A 15,963-nucleotide genomic window follows, 5' to 3' on the forward strand; every position below is an offset into this window, starting at 1 on the left:
AGACCGGCCTCCAATTGTATGGTGAAAAGTGTAAAGTGCGTCAGATTTTTAGGAATGCCCGTCATGTTGGATCCACTGACATTTTCAGCTGGCCACAGATAGCGTGGCAGGGAAAAAAGACTGTAAAACACATTTGGTCATTTGGTAGTGGGAAGGGGCTGGGAAGGGTGGCACAGTTGAAAAAAGAATATGTGGGGCTGTTTTTGTACGTTAAAAATGGCCGGGCAGGTGCTGTTGGGTTTCTGAATTTAAACGACGAGAGAGTTCTGTTTGTGGATCGTTAGATGGGCCTGCAGATCTTTCTGGAGAAGAGACTTTTGTGTCTTTCTTTTCTGATACATGTGAACTTGACTTTGTACCAGACAGTTTTGTGGTTGTATTGTTTGATGCAGGAGTTGGCCATTGTTATTTTTAGTCGTATTGTTGGGAAATCTGCTATAGCTTCTGTTTCTATTATTTGTCTTTTAAAAGGTTTATTTGTTTGAGGTACAGGGTACATATCTAGATGGGGGTATATAGTACCCGTAGCCTGTTGTATTCCAGGATGCAAGGAATATCAGCATTGACTTGGTTTGCATAAAAGTTAACTAGGAATAGACCATTGAGTGTATGCAGATGCGAAGGTGCTACATACTTATTTCTTCTTTAAAAACTGTGCTTCCAATGTCAATCAATGCTCGATCTAGGGTTAGACCTAGATTTGTGAAAAGTGACAGAATATGCAAGTGACAGAGAATATTTTTCTTTGCATACGTACATGTCTTTGAAAAGAAGGAAACATCCTATTGTACGGCCAATTTGTTTAACCTCTGCTAGTTTGTCAAAGTGGATATTAACTAACTGAATGTTGCTGTCATGCAGATATGTTGGAAGCCAACAACTGTACCAATTGCTCCATTGACTAAGCCTTGTTGTACATTAAGGTTACATTTTAGAATTACTCTGCAGTTCACACACAAAGTTAATATTTTCTCGAATCCGGCTGTGTTGGATTAGATTTTCCTATGTTATTTAGTGATGCTGTTGCTTGTTGACACAAAGGAAGTGTCATGCAGTGCACTTATAGTTTGTCTGTGGAGCCTATATGCAGAATAGGTTGCATTTCTTTTTTCAACATTGTCTTGTTGAATTGTCCACAGAATGTAAGGGTTGGCATTAAGGACATACATTTTAGGTTTTGTTGTGTAAATTGTTCCATGATGTTAGGCAGAATCAGATGCAGTACCCTTTGGGAACACTATATGCAATTAAGACTACAAGTGTAAGTACAATTTCATCTTTGGTACAAGCCTGTACTACACAGTAAAGTGGTAGCGATGGCTGAGCAGCCAGACTTATCTCAAGAGTTGAGTGAGCAGTAAAACAAGTTACACATAGGACCAACAAATACAGTGATTCAAACAAACACTTGCTCAAGGTTTCTTGGTAAAAGAATATACATTTATTTACACAGTCAGTTTGAAAACATTACACTAGCAAGAGCAGCTCAATATCAGATACTAATACACTACAAATACACAACCAAATAAGTTACTGAACAAGTTAAGCTCCCCTTAAGCGGGAGCAAAATGGCACTTCAGATACTTTTAAAAGGGGTAAAAAGATAAAGTTATAAGAATAGACAGCCCAAGTACTTTCATAGGCAGGGCAAAGGGTGTAAGTAAACTAAAGCCAGCAATTCAGTTCATAGGCCTGGGCCAAAGTCAATGGTTCAGAGTCTTTGTATAGGATAGCACAGTTCTGGTAGTAAACGGTTAAATCTTTGCCACGGTTTTTAGAAGAATTTGGCTAGGCGAAAATGTTTAGGGAAGGACAAGCCTTTGAAGTTGGAAAAGTTTCACAAACTTACCCTGTGGCCAAAAAGATTTCCGGACCGCATTTACACAGTACCTTTAAAGTGTAGAAGAGCTGTAGCTGAGGCAGTTGTTCCTGGCAGTTCGCGCAGATCTCGCTGTTCCTGAGCTTCAGTCATTGGCACAAGAAGGAGGACATTGGGAGGTTCCTGCACTGCCCAGGGATGAGGCCACATGCTTGGCAAAATGTTGGTTTAAGGTGTGAGTGCCTTAAAGACCACAAACTGGTATCCTTCCCACTGGCTATCCAGTTTTCCAAAGCACTCTGCAGAAAACTTCATCAGGAGGGGACGGTGTCTTAAGGTGTTTAGCCTTAGACCTATTTTTCCTAGTTTTCCACCAGCTTTGAGAATTACCAGTTCTCACAGGCCTAAAGAGGGGTCCAATTTGTCTATCCACCTCTTCTTCAGAACCAGGCGGGGTCAAGGATTTTACAATTGGATGGGCAATGATAGAGCTTGGTTGGGGCTCCCATTTCCCTACTATACTAGCCTCAGATTTGCCTGTGTTAGAGGTCAACTTATTAACACCAGGGCTTGCAGTGGGGTTCTCTGCAGAGATTCCCACAGGCTCAACATGGTCTCTTAAGGTTGCCTTTCTAGCCAATTTGGTTTGGTTCTGTTTTCTCTCACTGGGAGGCCTGGGGGTACTGGATACTACTCCTAGAGTTTTGAAATCATTCCCCAACAGGACTTTCCCAGGCACCTCATTCTGGACACTGACAGGAATCCTCACTGTCATACTATTACACTGAATGAGAGCTGGTGGAATTGGAACCAACTGGACAGGGCCTCCGGAAAATTTAGTGGGACCATTGGGTGCCTTAGCAACATCCTCAGGCTTGAAAAAGCTTTCATCCACTACTGTTCTGCTGGCCCCAGTGTCTCTCCTGGCAGGAGTATCCTGGCCATTCACAAGAACACTGTCCATATAATACCCTCTAGAGTTTTATGGAATGGAGTTGTACACATATATATTCTGTTTCTTACCAAGACCCATGGACTCTAAGGATACAGTGGCCTGAAGACCCAAAGGTGCTTCAGCAAATAGTTGAAAGTGGGCACTAGCCATTTGTACTTCTTCCTCTGGGGAGAAGGCTAAGGAGGCAATGCTGATACCTGCAGATTTACACTTGCATCTGGGATCTCCGTGCACATGGTCAATTGACCCACAGACATAGCATTTACAAAATGTTCTCTGGAATGGGGGTTTCTGCTGACCTCCCTGGGTTGGTCACCAGAGGATTCACTAGCCCTATTAAGTTTCCCATGGGGCTTACCCTGGTTATGTTTGGGGGCCTCTTCTGGCCGGATGGATTTAAATGTATCTGTGTTCTCACCTTCATGGTGTTTCCCCCCATCCTTTTTGGGAGTTGCATCAGAATCCTTATGAGTGGCCCTGTTGGCTACCCTTGAGTCAGCTGCTCTGGCTAACTTTTTTGGATCTGATTTCTTAGAGTCAGCCAAGTGCTGTCTCAGCTCAGGAGAGCAGGCCCCAAAAATAGTTTCCAACATAAACAGATTTCTCATACCTTCATAAGTGTTCATTCTATAACCCTTAACCCATCCATCTAAGTTGTTCAAACATTCAGTCATCCAGGTACAACAAGGGGTACCATCATGCTTTTTGAGGGTTCTAAACCTCTTAAGATACTGAGAAGAGGTCCTCCCAAATCTAGCTATCAAAGCTAGTGTCATAGTTTCAAGCTCCTTTCTGTTTATATCCCCCAACTCCATTACCACATCAGTTGCAACAGGGGGTAGCTTAGAAAAAGCCAAGGAATCAGCTGTTTCCCTGAAATATCTTGAATCCCATGGTTATATTCAAAAGCAGCCAAACAATCCAAAATATTAAGCTTAATCTCATACATACTTACTGCATCTTTGGGCATGCAAGGCCTCTTAGGACTGGAAGACCTAGAAGACTCTGGGAGAGAACCAGTTTCAAGAGACAATTTGTTCATTTAAAGTGCATGGTTCAACTCCATTTCTCTGAGTTTAAGTTCTTGGTGTTTGCTTTTAGTTTGAGCTTGGATTCATTTAAATTCTAACTCAAGTCTCATTCTTTCTAAAGAGACACATTCAGGACTTAGTGTTGGACCTGATGGGGTCCCGGTGGTCAAGGATTGAGGCCAATGAGCAGGTAGAGGTAAAACAGGGCTGACATTGTGAGACTCTTCTGCCTCATCCAACTCATCCATAACATTGGAGCTGGGCTCTGACATATTATCATCCTCATAAACATTTTCCACATTTGCTGCAGGGGTGGGGGTTTCAGACCCACTCCTCAGACTTTGGTATTCTAACAACTTTTCTATCAATTCAACCTTTTTGCCTTTTACAGTGAGATTCCTAGGTTTACACATATCTCTCAATTGCTAAAGGGACTAGGGTCTCCTGTCTGTAGCTTTCCATATCAGTCATGATAAAACAATTGCTTCTCTAGTGTTGCTTAGCCTTATGAGGATTATTTGAATAAAAGGTAAAAGTAGCACTCAAAATGTAACAAGTATACTTTATCCTCACCACTGTACACCAGTATTAGGCAGAATCATATGCAGTACCCTTTGGAAACACTGTATGCAATTAAGACTACAAGTGTAAGTACAATTTCACCTTTGGTACAAGCCTGTACTACACAGCAAAGTGGCAGCGATGGCTGAGCAGCCAGACTTATCTCAAGAGTCGAGTGAGTAGTAGAACAAGTTACACATAAGACCAACAAAATACAGTGATTCAAACAAACACTTGCTCAACATTTCTTGGAAAAGAATATACATTTATTTACACAGTCAGTTTAAAAACATTACACTAGCAAGCACAGCTCAATATCGGGTTTAATACACTACACATACACAACCAAATAAGTTACTGAACAAGTTCAGCTCCCCTGAAGTGGGAGCAAAATGGAACTTCCGATCCTTTTAAAAGGGGTAAAAAGACAAGGTTATAAGAATAGACAGCCCAAAAATGTTCATAGGCAGGGCAAAGGGTTTCAGTAAACTACAACCAGCAATTCAGTTCATAGGCCTGGGCCAAAGTCAATGGTTCAGAGTTTTTGTATACGATATCACAGTTCTGGTAGTAAATGGTTAAGTCTTTGCCCTGGTTTTTAGAAGATTTTGACTAGGTGAAAAGTTTGACGAATGTTTAGGACAAACCTTTGTAGTCAGGAAAGTTTCACAAACATTCCCCTTGGCCGAAAAGATTTCCGGACCGTGTTTGCAAAGTACCTTTAAAGTGAAGAAGAGCTGTAGCTGAGGCAGTTGTTCCTGGCAGTTCGAGCAGATCTCGCTGTTCCTGAGCTTCAGTCGTGGGGACAAGAAGGAGGATGTCGGGAGGTTTTTGCACTGCCCAGGGATGAGGTCACAAGCTTGGCTTGTCAGTTTAAGGTGTGAGTGCCTTAAAGACCACTAACTGGTATCCTTCCCACTGGCTATCCAGTTTTCCACAGCACTCTGCAGAAAATTCGACCAGGAGCGGATGGTGTCCGGGCGGCTTACGAGTTGGTTATTCCCACCAAACTCAAGGGAAGAAGTTAACCTTGAAGGGCTTCTCTGTCGATGGAGTTCCAGGCAATATGGACCTGCAGAAGGGCTTCACTGGTCATACAGGAGTTGCAGCAGTCCTCTTCCTTGAGCTCATCTTTGGTTCTTTTGTTCAGTGGTCGACTCTGTCCCAGAGACCTGCTTTTAAACAGTTTTCCCCATTCATTCCAGCCTGGCTGTCACTCACACAGCAAGGTGGCTGTCCTTGTCGGACATCCAGCCAACCACTTACGCCAGAGTGCATTCAGGTCTCCTAGGAAACTAAGCACAGGGAGTTTCGGGCACCTCCCTCACATCCTCTCCCTCCCAGACACTCAGGCGCCAGAGGAGGGCTTCAGCACTGAAGCCTGCCAAATGCCAACGAAAAAAGGGACCAAACTTGATCAAACTTGATCAAGGAGACTATGTCCAGGGATTCCTAAACCCCTCTCTCGCATCCTGTCCACCCCAGACATACAGGCGTCTAAGGAGGGCTTCTCTGTAGAAGCCCGCGAAAGGACGGTGAACAAAGGAACCAAACCTGGTTTGGCCCGCAGAGAACAACACGAGAAAGACTTTTACAAAAAGAAATGGTGAATAAACCCAGCCAGAACCGTATGAAAATGTATCTGGTCTTGTGGGTTTAAGTTCGAGGCTACCAAGATAGCCTAAAACAATACCAGGGTTATTTAAGATAACCGCTGTAGGAAAAATAGGGTAGGTCACCACTGCCACCAGACAAGTCTTAATGAAAAGGGAGCAAAACAATGCTCCAAGAGATATAGACAAAAAGGGATAAGTATTAACCTTTTCCAGAACTATTTAACATAGTTTTTACTGGGTCTGTGAGTTTTAAAAGAGACTAATAAAGTCAATGGCAACTTTACATGTTCTGCGAGACAGTAGACAGCCACAGAAAATGGAGTCGGAGTTGGGAAGCCAAAAAAGACGACCCTATGTCACTGCACTGAAGGTGCTGTGTAACACACAGTAAAAAGATGATGCCTTTGGAGTAGGTGAGGCTCCACAGTCTATGAACACAGGAAAATGTTAAACACACACAGCAAAACACATGTAAGAGTGGGAAAAAAAGGCTCACACTCTTACCACCTGAAAAAATAAATCCTAGAAATCCAGCAAAGCTGCTGAGGGACTCAGTAGGTAAGGGAAATTAGCCATTCTGGAGAATTCTCCCTAACAGTAAGGTGTTCCTAATTTAGCATTCCATCCACGCTTAATAGAGTGCATCCCCAGTCATGATAATGGACCTTACAAATGGTCAGAAAAAGGTTGCATGAGCCTAATAATGTTAGCTCAGCATGAATTTTGTGGTCCAAAAGAAGGTCCTAATACCTGTGAATCTGTAAATGGGAGAGGTCCCACGCGAGTAATTAGTTTCTGAGGTCAATGATGAAGATCTGTTAACGGAACCTAGGGGAGTGTAGGACAAGGAAATTACGTAGAGCCAGGTTGCTAGACCTACTGGGTGGAAATGGAGACAGTGTTGTATGTCTTACCGTATGAAGTAGAGAAAATCCTCAGAAGGGAGACAACAACAGGAGAAAATAAGAAAGATGAAGGTTAGTATAGGGCATCTCCCCGGGCGGAACGAGGGACGCTACTAGAGTCGGGGTGGTGCAATCAGGCAGCAGCAGAGCATTTGTGGTATTGCACAATTAGTTCCCAAAATCCAGGGTTCTGTAGAGGTAGTTCCAATAGTTTTTTGTAACAGAGGATAATACAAGGTAGTGAAGAGGTAGGTTCCGATAGCCTATGCGACAGAGGATGTAGGTGCAAAAATGACAAGTCCCAGGTAAAGAAACAACAAGCTTTTGATATTACCGGGCACTGAGCTGCGGCTTTAGGGCAGAGTTCCAAATGCATGGAGTACTGGAACAAGCGGAAGTCAAAGTTGTCCTGTTGGGTTGCTGGAGTGGGGCCAATGCTGTGTAATTGGTAAGCACCAGGACTGGGCACTGCGCTCCGTGGGCTTATAGCTCAGAGGAAGTGCGTTTTGCAGGGTACACGAGGTACGGGAAACAGGCAAAACAGGGTCAAAACAATCCAAGTCGGCAACAGGAGAGTCAAAGTACAGCAAAGATGAGACAATAGAATGATCAGGAGTGTATCCGAGGTCGGGAGCACAGATAATGGAAATGTCAAAATTAAAGGTAGAATAACGCCAATCGGAAGCGCGGCTGCTGGGGTCTCGGACTCCTTTATTGTAAAGGAGGCGTGACCTGAGAAGCCGCGTCAGCCTGGTGGGTCGCACTGCAGTTAGCTGACAGGGCATGTGACCTGGAAGTGACATCCTCCGTCTCCCTAGCAACATCCAGAGTTGGCAAAATGGGGAAGCTCTGGAAAAGCACTATTTTAGCCGCAAAAAGTGCATACAGCGCGGGGAAGATCGAACCAAGGTGTTACAGTCTGCAATGTATTGTATGTCTATGTTTGCATTCCTCAAGAGGGAAACAATTGCATTGTAATCATTGATGTACTTGGATGCTTCGTCCCTTTGAATGTTGTATGTATTTTTAGGGGATTTGCCTTTTACGCTCTATCTAACAGAAGACATCAAGCTATTCATTTGTCAGTTTTTGCACACTGTTCAAGGGAAGCCAAAGTGACATTTGCTATAGTATCAACAATATTTCCCACATTTATGTTTTAGGAAGCGTAACGCTTGTGTATGTAGGTCACTATCTCTAGTTTCTGAAGGGATGTAGGCGGTAATGTACTTTTGAATAAACTGTTAAACAGTGGCGTCACTATCATGACCCTCTTCCCCAACTCACTTCCTCGTTTCCCACCCTCCTCAAGCCACCCATTCCACCCCTCTCCCCTGATTGGGCATCCGTAAGAAGCTGTTGCCTGGCCTTGTTCTTCGTCTCCCCTCCCTGGACACCACTTTTTCCTAGGTGCTGCAGGTGAGTGTTGATCCTCCTGGGCCCATTTGCATCCATTTAATATTGTTGAGATCCCCCCACTCTCTGATCATCCTCCCCTTGCCCCAACCCTTTTCCCTGACTCACTTCCTCATTGAGCAACCGCCTCCCATCCCGCCCCCTCGCCTGATTGTGCATTCGTAAGAAGCCGTTGCCTGGCTTGTGTCTCGGCTCCTCTCCCTGCACGCCATTGTTTCGTAGGCGTTGCAGGTGAGTGTTGACCCTCCTTGGCCCGTTTCCATCCATTTAATATTTTTGAGATCACCCTCCCCAATCATGCTGTCCTTGCCCCAACCCTCTTCCCTGACTCACTTCCTCATTTTCCCACCCTCCACTTGCATCCCATCTAGCCACCCTCCCCTGATTGGGCATCCGAAAGAAGGCCTTGCCTGCCCTTGTGCCTCAGCTCCCCTCCCTGCATGACACTTTTTCCTAAGCGTTGCAGTTGAGTGTTTACCCTCTCGGTCCTGTGAGCATCCATTTAATATTTGTGAGATCCCCCAACCCCTGATCATGCTCTACTTGCCCCAACCCTCTTCCCAGACTCACTTCCTCATTTCCCACCCTCCTCTCTCCTCCCAACCTGCCCCCCTCCCCTGATTGGTCTTCAGAAACCCACTTAGAGCACTCATTCAGGGCAGCCCCTGCCTGTGCAGACCCCAATGGTGAAGGACGCAAGGTGAATGATACCAGCTCCTGAAGAGACAGCTCCAGACCGTGTTGGCCCGTGTTAGCCTGTGGTGCCTGCAGCCGTCAACAAGCAGCGTCGGACAAGATAGGAGACCTGCACCTGCTGCTCTTCTGTGAAGTGCACAAAATCTTTGACAATCATTGCAGACCATTCTGCTGAGTCTTACCACTATTAGATTCAACCCCTAACTAAATACTGCCTTTACATAATTCACCCCAATAGCAATATTATGCATCTAGTTAGCCTGTACCTCCTAACCATATACTGCTCTAAGATAGACTATATGAACCAGAGATATACAGTTCTCAGTTGGCCCTAAGCCAAACATTGCTTTCAGTAGATTGTACCCCAGCCTCATGTTTCAGATAGCAGCCCCTAATATCTAGCCTGACTGTCCCAGACAACCAGATTAAGACAGATAGCTGCCTATCAAAATTGGCCTGACTGTGCCAGCTAGCACTATCCAGGAACTTAAAACGTAGTCTTTCTGACGATTACCTGCCTTTGTCGTACTGTTACTATTGATATTGTACTTAGTGCTGCCCCTAGTGTTAGGTCCTTTCTCCCTCTATCCAGGCGCCCCAAATCTGGACACCGCCATTACATCTTCTGTTATTGCATTTACTGTTGTCCCCTGTGTTAGGCCCTTTCTCCCTCTATCCAGGTGTCCCAAATCTAGGCACCGCTAATACATCTGCTGTTATTGCATTTACTGTTAATGTATTTACTGTTGTCCCCCGTGTTAGGCCCTTTCTCCCTCTATCCAGGTGTCCCAAATCCAGGCACTGCTATGACATCTACTGTTATTGCATTTACTGTTGTCCCCTGTTTTAGGCCATTTTTCCCTCTATGCAGGTGTCCAAAATCTAGGCGCCGCTATTGCATCTACTGTTATTGCATTTACTGCTGTTGTATTTATGGTTGTCTCCTGTTTTAGGCTTTTTCTCCCTCTATCCATGTGTCCCAAATCTAGGCGCTGCTATTCCATCTACTGCTATTGCATTTACTGTTGTCCCCTGTTTTAGGCCCTTTGTCCCTCTATGCATGTGTCCAAAATCTAGGCGCATCTATTGCATCTACTATTATTGAATTTACTGTTGTCCCCATGTTAGGGCCTTTCTCCCTCTGTCCAGGTGTCCCAAATCTAGGCACTGCTACTACATCTACTGTTATTGTATTTAGTGTTGTCTTCTGTGTTAGGCCATTTCTCCCTCTATCCAGGTGTACCAAATCTAGCTGCCCTATTACATCTACTGTTTTTGCATTTACTGTTGTCCCCTGTGTTAGGCCCTATCTCCCTCTGTCCAGTTGTCCCAAATCTAGGCACTGCTATTACATCTACTGTTATTGCATTTACTATTGTCCCCTGTGTTAGGCCCTTTGTCCCTCTATCCTGGTGTCCAGGTGTTAGGCCCTCTATCGAAGTGTCCCAAAACTAGGTGCCGCTATTACATCTGTTATTGCATTTACTGTTGTCCCCCATGTTAGGCCCTTTCTCACTCTATCCACGTGTCCCAAATCTAGGCGCTGCTATTACATCTACTGTTATTGCATTTACTGCTGTCCCCGTGTTAGGCCCTTTCTCCCTCTATCCAGGTGATTGAAATGATAGGTGCTGCTATTGCATTTTCGCTCAATATACTCCCAGCTAATTTAGCCTTAGGTACATCGACCCAGATGCCTTCCGTCCTTGCCATATGGACGCGCAGCCAATATCTGAGCCCCACACCGCTCAGCTGCTGGACTACTACATCCCACAACCGTGACTGACCTCCCTTCTCCCTGATGGAGATACCACATCAACATAGACTCTCCGCCCCTTCATCCCCACCCCTTCTGCACCACACCCACTCCCTTAATGCACCACTCCCGGCGCATGCCCACCGTACTAGCACCTACCTTCAAGAATGCCCCCTATATCCTGCATCGGGTCACCACCTCGGACCCTTGCACACGAACACCAATACACTCTGACCCCCCTTGCCCACTCTCCAATCATCATTCCGCCTCTAATTCTAAGATCAATGGAGCGCTCTGGCATGCCAAACACCACATGCCTACAACTCTCACCCCACACACTTCAACCCGTCCAGCGCTCTCACCGTCCCTCCCCCAAACATCAAGAGTCCTCTGCCACTACCGTGGCATCAGTGCACTTACTCAGGAACTCCCCCCAAACCAACCCCGCCACCTCTGCCCTCCCAACCCATGCCAAACCCCCTTTGACACCCAGACTAGCACCCACCTACTTGTGTAGATCTCCATGTCACACCAACATCGTCATCCCTCCACCAACATGCACTCCATCCACGCCCCCCACATCAGTCCAACACCTCCTCACCTTCAACACCTCTCCCTCGAAAACCCAGTGTGGACCCAGCGCAGTCCAACAAGAACAACCACACCACTCAAACCCAGCACAACCCAGCACCCCACCTCTTCACTTTTGATACCCTCTCACCCTACCTCCCACACCGCCCTCTCCCCCACCCTCAGCTCCCACTGGACCCCCATCCATGGATCTCCCCTTCAAGCCCTTTCCCTTCTCTCAAAGTAGCATTTCTTGCCCTTACTAAAATCCTTGATTCATTCTCTGTTCCCTCTGACCCTCCTACCCACTCTCACACCCCTGTGGCAGCCAAACCCACAAAATGCAAAAAGGGTGACTGGCCCTCTGCCTCGAGTCTCCATGCCTCACCACTTCTCCATCTGTCTAACCTCCCATCCTTTCCCACCCCTACCATCAGACCCTCTCCTACCCTCTCTCCCTGTCTCAACCCCCTTGATCTCGACCTCACACTCAGGACACCTAAACCCTAAGCACCATCCTGACTCAAACCACAAACAACTCACCTGACCCCACACACCACACTTGCACCACACATCACCCTCCCCCTGATTCTTCCCACCATGTCTCTCACTTACCCACCACCGCCCACCTACTCTTCCCGCTCCCCATCAACCTTACCCAACTCCCTCAAAGAGTACCTGCATCCAGACCCCGCACAGCCACCCCACCACCCCTCAGTCAGTCTCAACCACCCAGACTGAACCTACCACACCCCAATCTCACAGAACATCCATATCCACTGAGCACTCCCAGCGATGAGCATCAAGAAAATCACCTCACCTCATGATGTCACATGCCTCCTTTTCAATGCCCGCTCTGTGGCGAGAAACAGACACACCATCTTTGACCTCCTATCCTCCGACAATCCTGACCTCATTTTTATCACTGAAACTTGGTTCTCAGATGATCTTTCACCAGTAGCGCATGAGGCCTTCACCCCTGGCTACTCGTTTATTGCCCACAACAGACCTTCCAGAGGTGTCGGAATGGCAATCCTCTACAAACCTCAGTTCTCCATCTCACTTGCCGAAACTTAGACATGCAACGCTAACTGTGAATCCCTTCTGGTAAAACTCTGGCTACCATCAACACTCACTCACAGCTTCCTACTCATATACAGACCCACTATTTTGTCAACAATCTCTGTAACTCAATATCTACCATTCAGGTAAATCACCACTCACACTACTGGGAGATTTCAATATCTTGTTCGATGTGCCCGACAACCCCATGACCCTACCACTGGTCGACATCCTTGAGGCACTCAAACTCTCCCGACATACCACTGGTCCACTCGTGATGCGATTTTCAACTCGTATGACAGTGTCTCTATATCTAGTCCCAAAACCACGTATATGGGCAGACCACTCTGCCATCCGTTTCTTTATCCACAAAGCAGCCCCTTGACCCATGGCTCTCCCATCCCTCACATATGATCACAAATTCTGGAACAAAGTCAAGATACTCCCTGACCTAACCGAATCCCTGCTACTCTGTCTCCCAGCAACACTGACCTATGGTAGACCCTTATTCATCGAATCCTTTGACTCCTGGCTTAAGGAATCACTAATTCCCCTCACCCCCTCGCGCCCGCAGCCTCATGCAATGGACCTCCCCCCACATAGTTCACACCCCACCTGAAGACTTTCAAAAGTCAAAATAACACTCTTGAGCACAAATGGCGAACATCTTAAACCGCTGTCAGCAGATCTTTGTTCACCCACGACCACCGTAATTACAAATCCGAGATCCAAAAAGCCAAAAAGGCCTACTACAATAAACAAATTCTGAACTGTCGCAGCAGCAGCAAAGAACATGTGAAACCCACTTACACCTCTACCCAAACAACGCCCATGCAAACGCTCTGTGACTCCCTCTCACTACATCCACACAACATGGCACTTGACGGGAAGGTAACCCTTAACACCAAACCCTCCATCCTCCCCCTGCCCCACACCTACCACTACCGATCTCGTTGACATGACAACTACAATGCCAGCCTTCAACTCTTTCCATCCCCTCTCGAGAGACGAGTTCCTAGATCTACTATCTGGCAGCGACCCTCCGGATCCCCCTTTGACCCCTGTTCCCACTCTCTTCCGAAAGAAATATTCTCCTCTACTTGTGCAGGAGAACAAGCAAGGTTCATACTAAATGACCCCCTCACCTCTGGCCTCTATCCAGAGGCTTTTAAGATAGCACATGTAAAACCGCTTCTAAAAAAGGCATCACTCGCCCCCTTTGACGCTCAGAATCACAGGCCGATCTCCAATACCAGATTTCTCGCGAAACTCATTGACCCGGCTGCGTACTTCCAGCTCAACCTCTGTGTAGAATCCAACAAACCTCTTAACCCCGCTCAATCAGGCTGCAGGCCACACCATGGAACAGAAACCACTCTGATCTTGATCTGGGATGATCTCAAGTTGGCAGCAGACTCAGAGGGTTGCTCAGCGCTTATTCTCCTTGCAGCAGCCTTTGACACTGTTAACCATTTCATCCTCCATGACCGTCTCCATTCCCTAGGAATTCGACGCTCGACACTCAAATGGATTGCCTCTTTCCTCAGCAACAGGAAACAAATCGCTTTCCTTTCCACTTTTGTGTCGACTGTGTGCGCTGTGAACCCTGGAGGACCCCAAGGTGCCTTCCACTCTGCTCTCCTTGTCAACCTCTATCTGACCACTCTACCAGGAATCATCCACGTGCACAACCTCTCCTGTTACAACTATGCCGACGATACACAAATGATCCTTAGAATTCCCAACACAAGCTCCAACCCACGTCCTGACCGTGAAGCTTGCCACAGAGATATTGCTCAAATTGCTCAATGTATGACAATAAATCACCTCCTCCTAAACCCAGATAAAACTGATATCCTGGTGTGCAGCAATACTGCCCCTCCCGCAACCTCTCCCATGGCCCACATCCTTTGGCACCCACACCCCTTTCCTCCGAAATAGTCAAAAACCTTGGCTGCACTATGGACTATGCACTATGGACTCAGGCCAACCCTCTCTCCCTTCAGATAAATAATGTATCAACATCCTGACACTACCACCTCAAACTCCTAAGACGCATTTTCCCTTACCTCACCTATCCCAACAGACTTGCCACTATTACGTTGAGACTGGATTGTGCCAACTCCTTATATCTTGGAGCGCTGGCATACCAACTTAACAAACTCCTTCTTGACCTGGAGCACAGGGATCACATTTCCCCCGCTCTTCACACCCTTCACTGGCTCGCTTTGGGATGAAGGGCCACTTTCAAAACCCTATGCATTATCCACCGAGCAGTGCACAAGACGGGCCCGACGTTCATACAAGAGAAGATTAAACCCAACCTCCCATCATGCACACTAAGATCAAGCACTGCCCTCTTACTAGTGATTCCAACCTCAAATTCAGCCAGGATTGGAGGATCCACCTTATCAGGGCACAGGGCGTGGGTGTGTGAATGCTGGGTGTTGGGATGGGTTTAAGGGGCCACCATAGAGACTACAGGCAAAGGCAGTTTAGAAAAAAAAAAACAACAGCCCAGAAAGAAATTCCAACCTTATAGAAGGCTTCTCTGCCCTCATTGCAGGAAAAAGGACCTGCAGACTACATATCCCAGCAGCCTCTGGTCCAGGGACTACAAAACTAAACCCATGCTGGGTGTGGCACATACGTGCGCATGCACCCAGATAAAAGCATGGGGCTTGTGCTCGGGGTCTCAACATGAGCAGATGCACTGGCAAGAGCTCTGGCCAAGGTGATCAGCACGAGGGGCCACACCGGCATAAGATAAGTACCGTTAAGGCTATGTGGGGAAACCAAACTTCAGAAAACCACACCCAGCATCAGGGAAGCAGCGCTGGGGCAAAGTGGGAAGCGGAGCACCTAAGAAGCATGCGCTGCATCAAGGGGCACGCGCAGGTGGCACAGCCCAAGCTGATCACATCTCCCTGCCCCAGAGAAAGTGAAGTGTTCTGCGCATGCTGTGGCTTGCACCGACCCCCACACTCCACATAGAATACCCGCCGGAACCTATAGAGACAGTCGCTTGTCCAGCGAGCATTGCCCTGCGAGCACGTCCTGCATGCAAAAGTCTGAGCCACATGGACCACTTTAAGAGCTGCATTCTTTTAGCCACGTGCAGCAAACAAAACCCGCTGCACGTGCTAGCCACTTGCGGCTAGGGCAGCCCTGCATGTGAATTAACACAAGTATTTGTTGTGCAAGCTAAATCCAGGAGCACTCAGACACTTGCTCTGGCTTGTGTTGCATGAACCTGTATTAATCCTGCCCTGGGGGTGTCATAAGTCGTAGCTGCATGCACTGCTGTATGTCTTGTGAGCCATGTGTGGTCATCACGCAAATCACTAATACAAGCTCTCTTTACAGCATTTGAACTGCTCCAGACACCGGACCTGAAAGTGCGCAGGCAGGAAGGCAGCAATCACAACCAGAGCTAAGTGCCTTCCTGGATACCTTGTGTTGTATGTTGAATGCAGTGTGGAATGTATGCATGTGGGTACATGTGTTTGCTCAGACTGTACAGTTGCTAAGATTAACCTGTGTCCTGCAACCCATCCACTACCCTCTCCTAACCCT

This window comes from Ambystoma mexicanum, chromosome 10 (assembly GCF_040938575.1).
Source record: "Ambystoma mexicanum isolate Mex_15411 chromosome 10, UKY_AmexF1_1, whole genome shotgun sequence".
In the NCBI taxonomy this organism is placed as follows: domain Eukaryota; kingdom Metazoa; phylum Chordata; class Amphibia; order Caudata; family Ambystomatidae; genus Ambystoma; species Ambystoma mexicanum.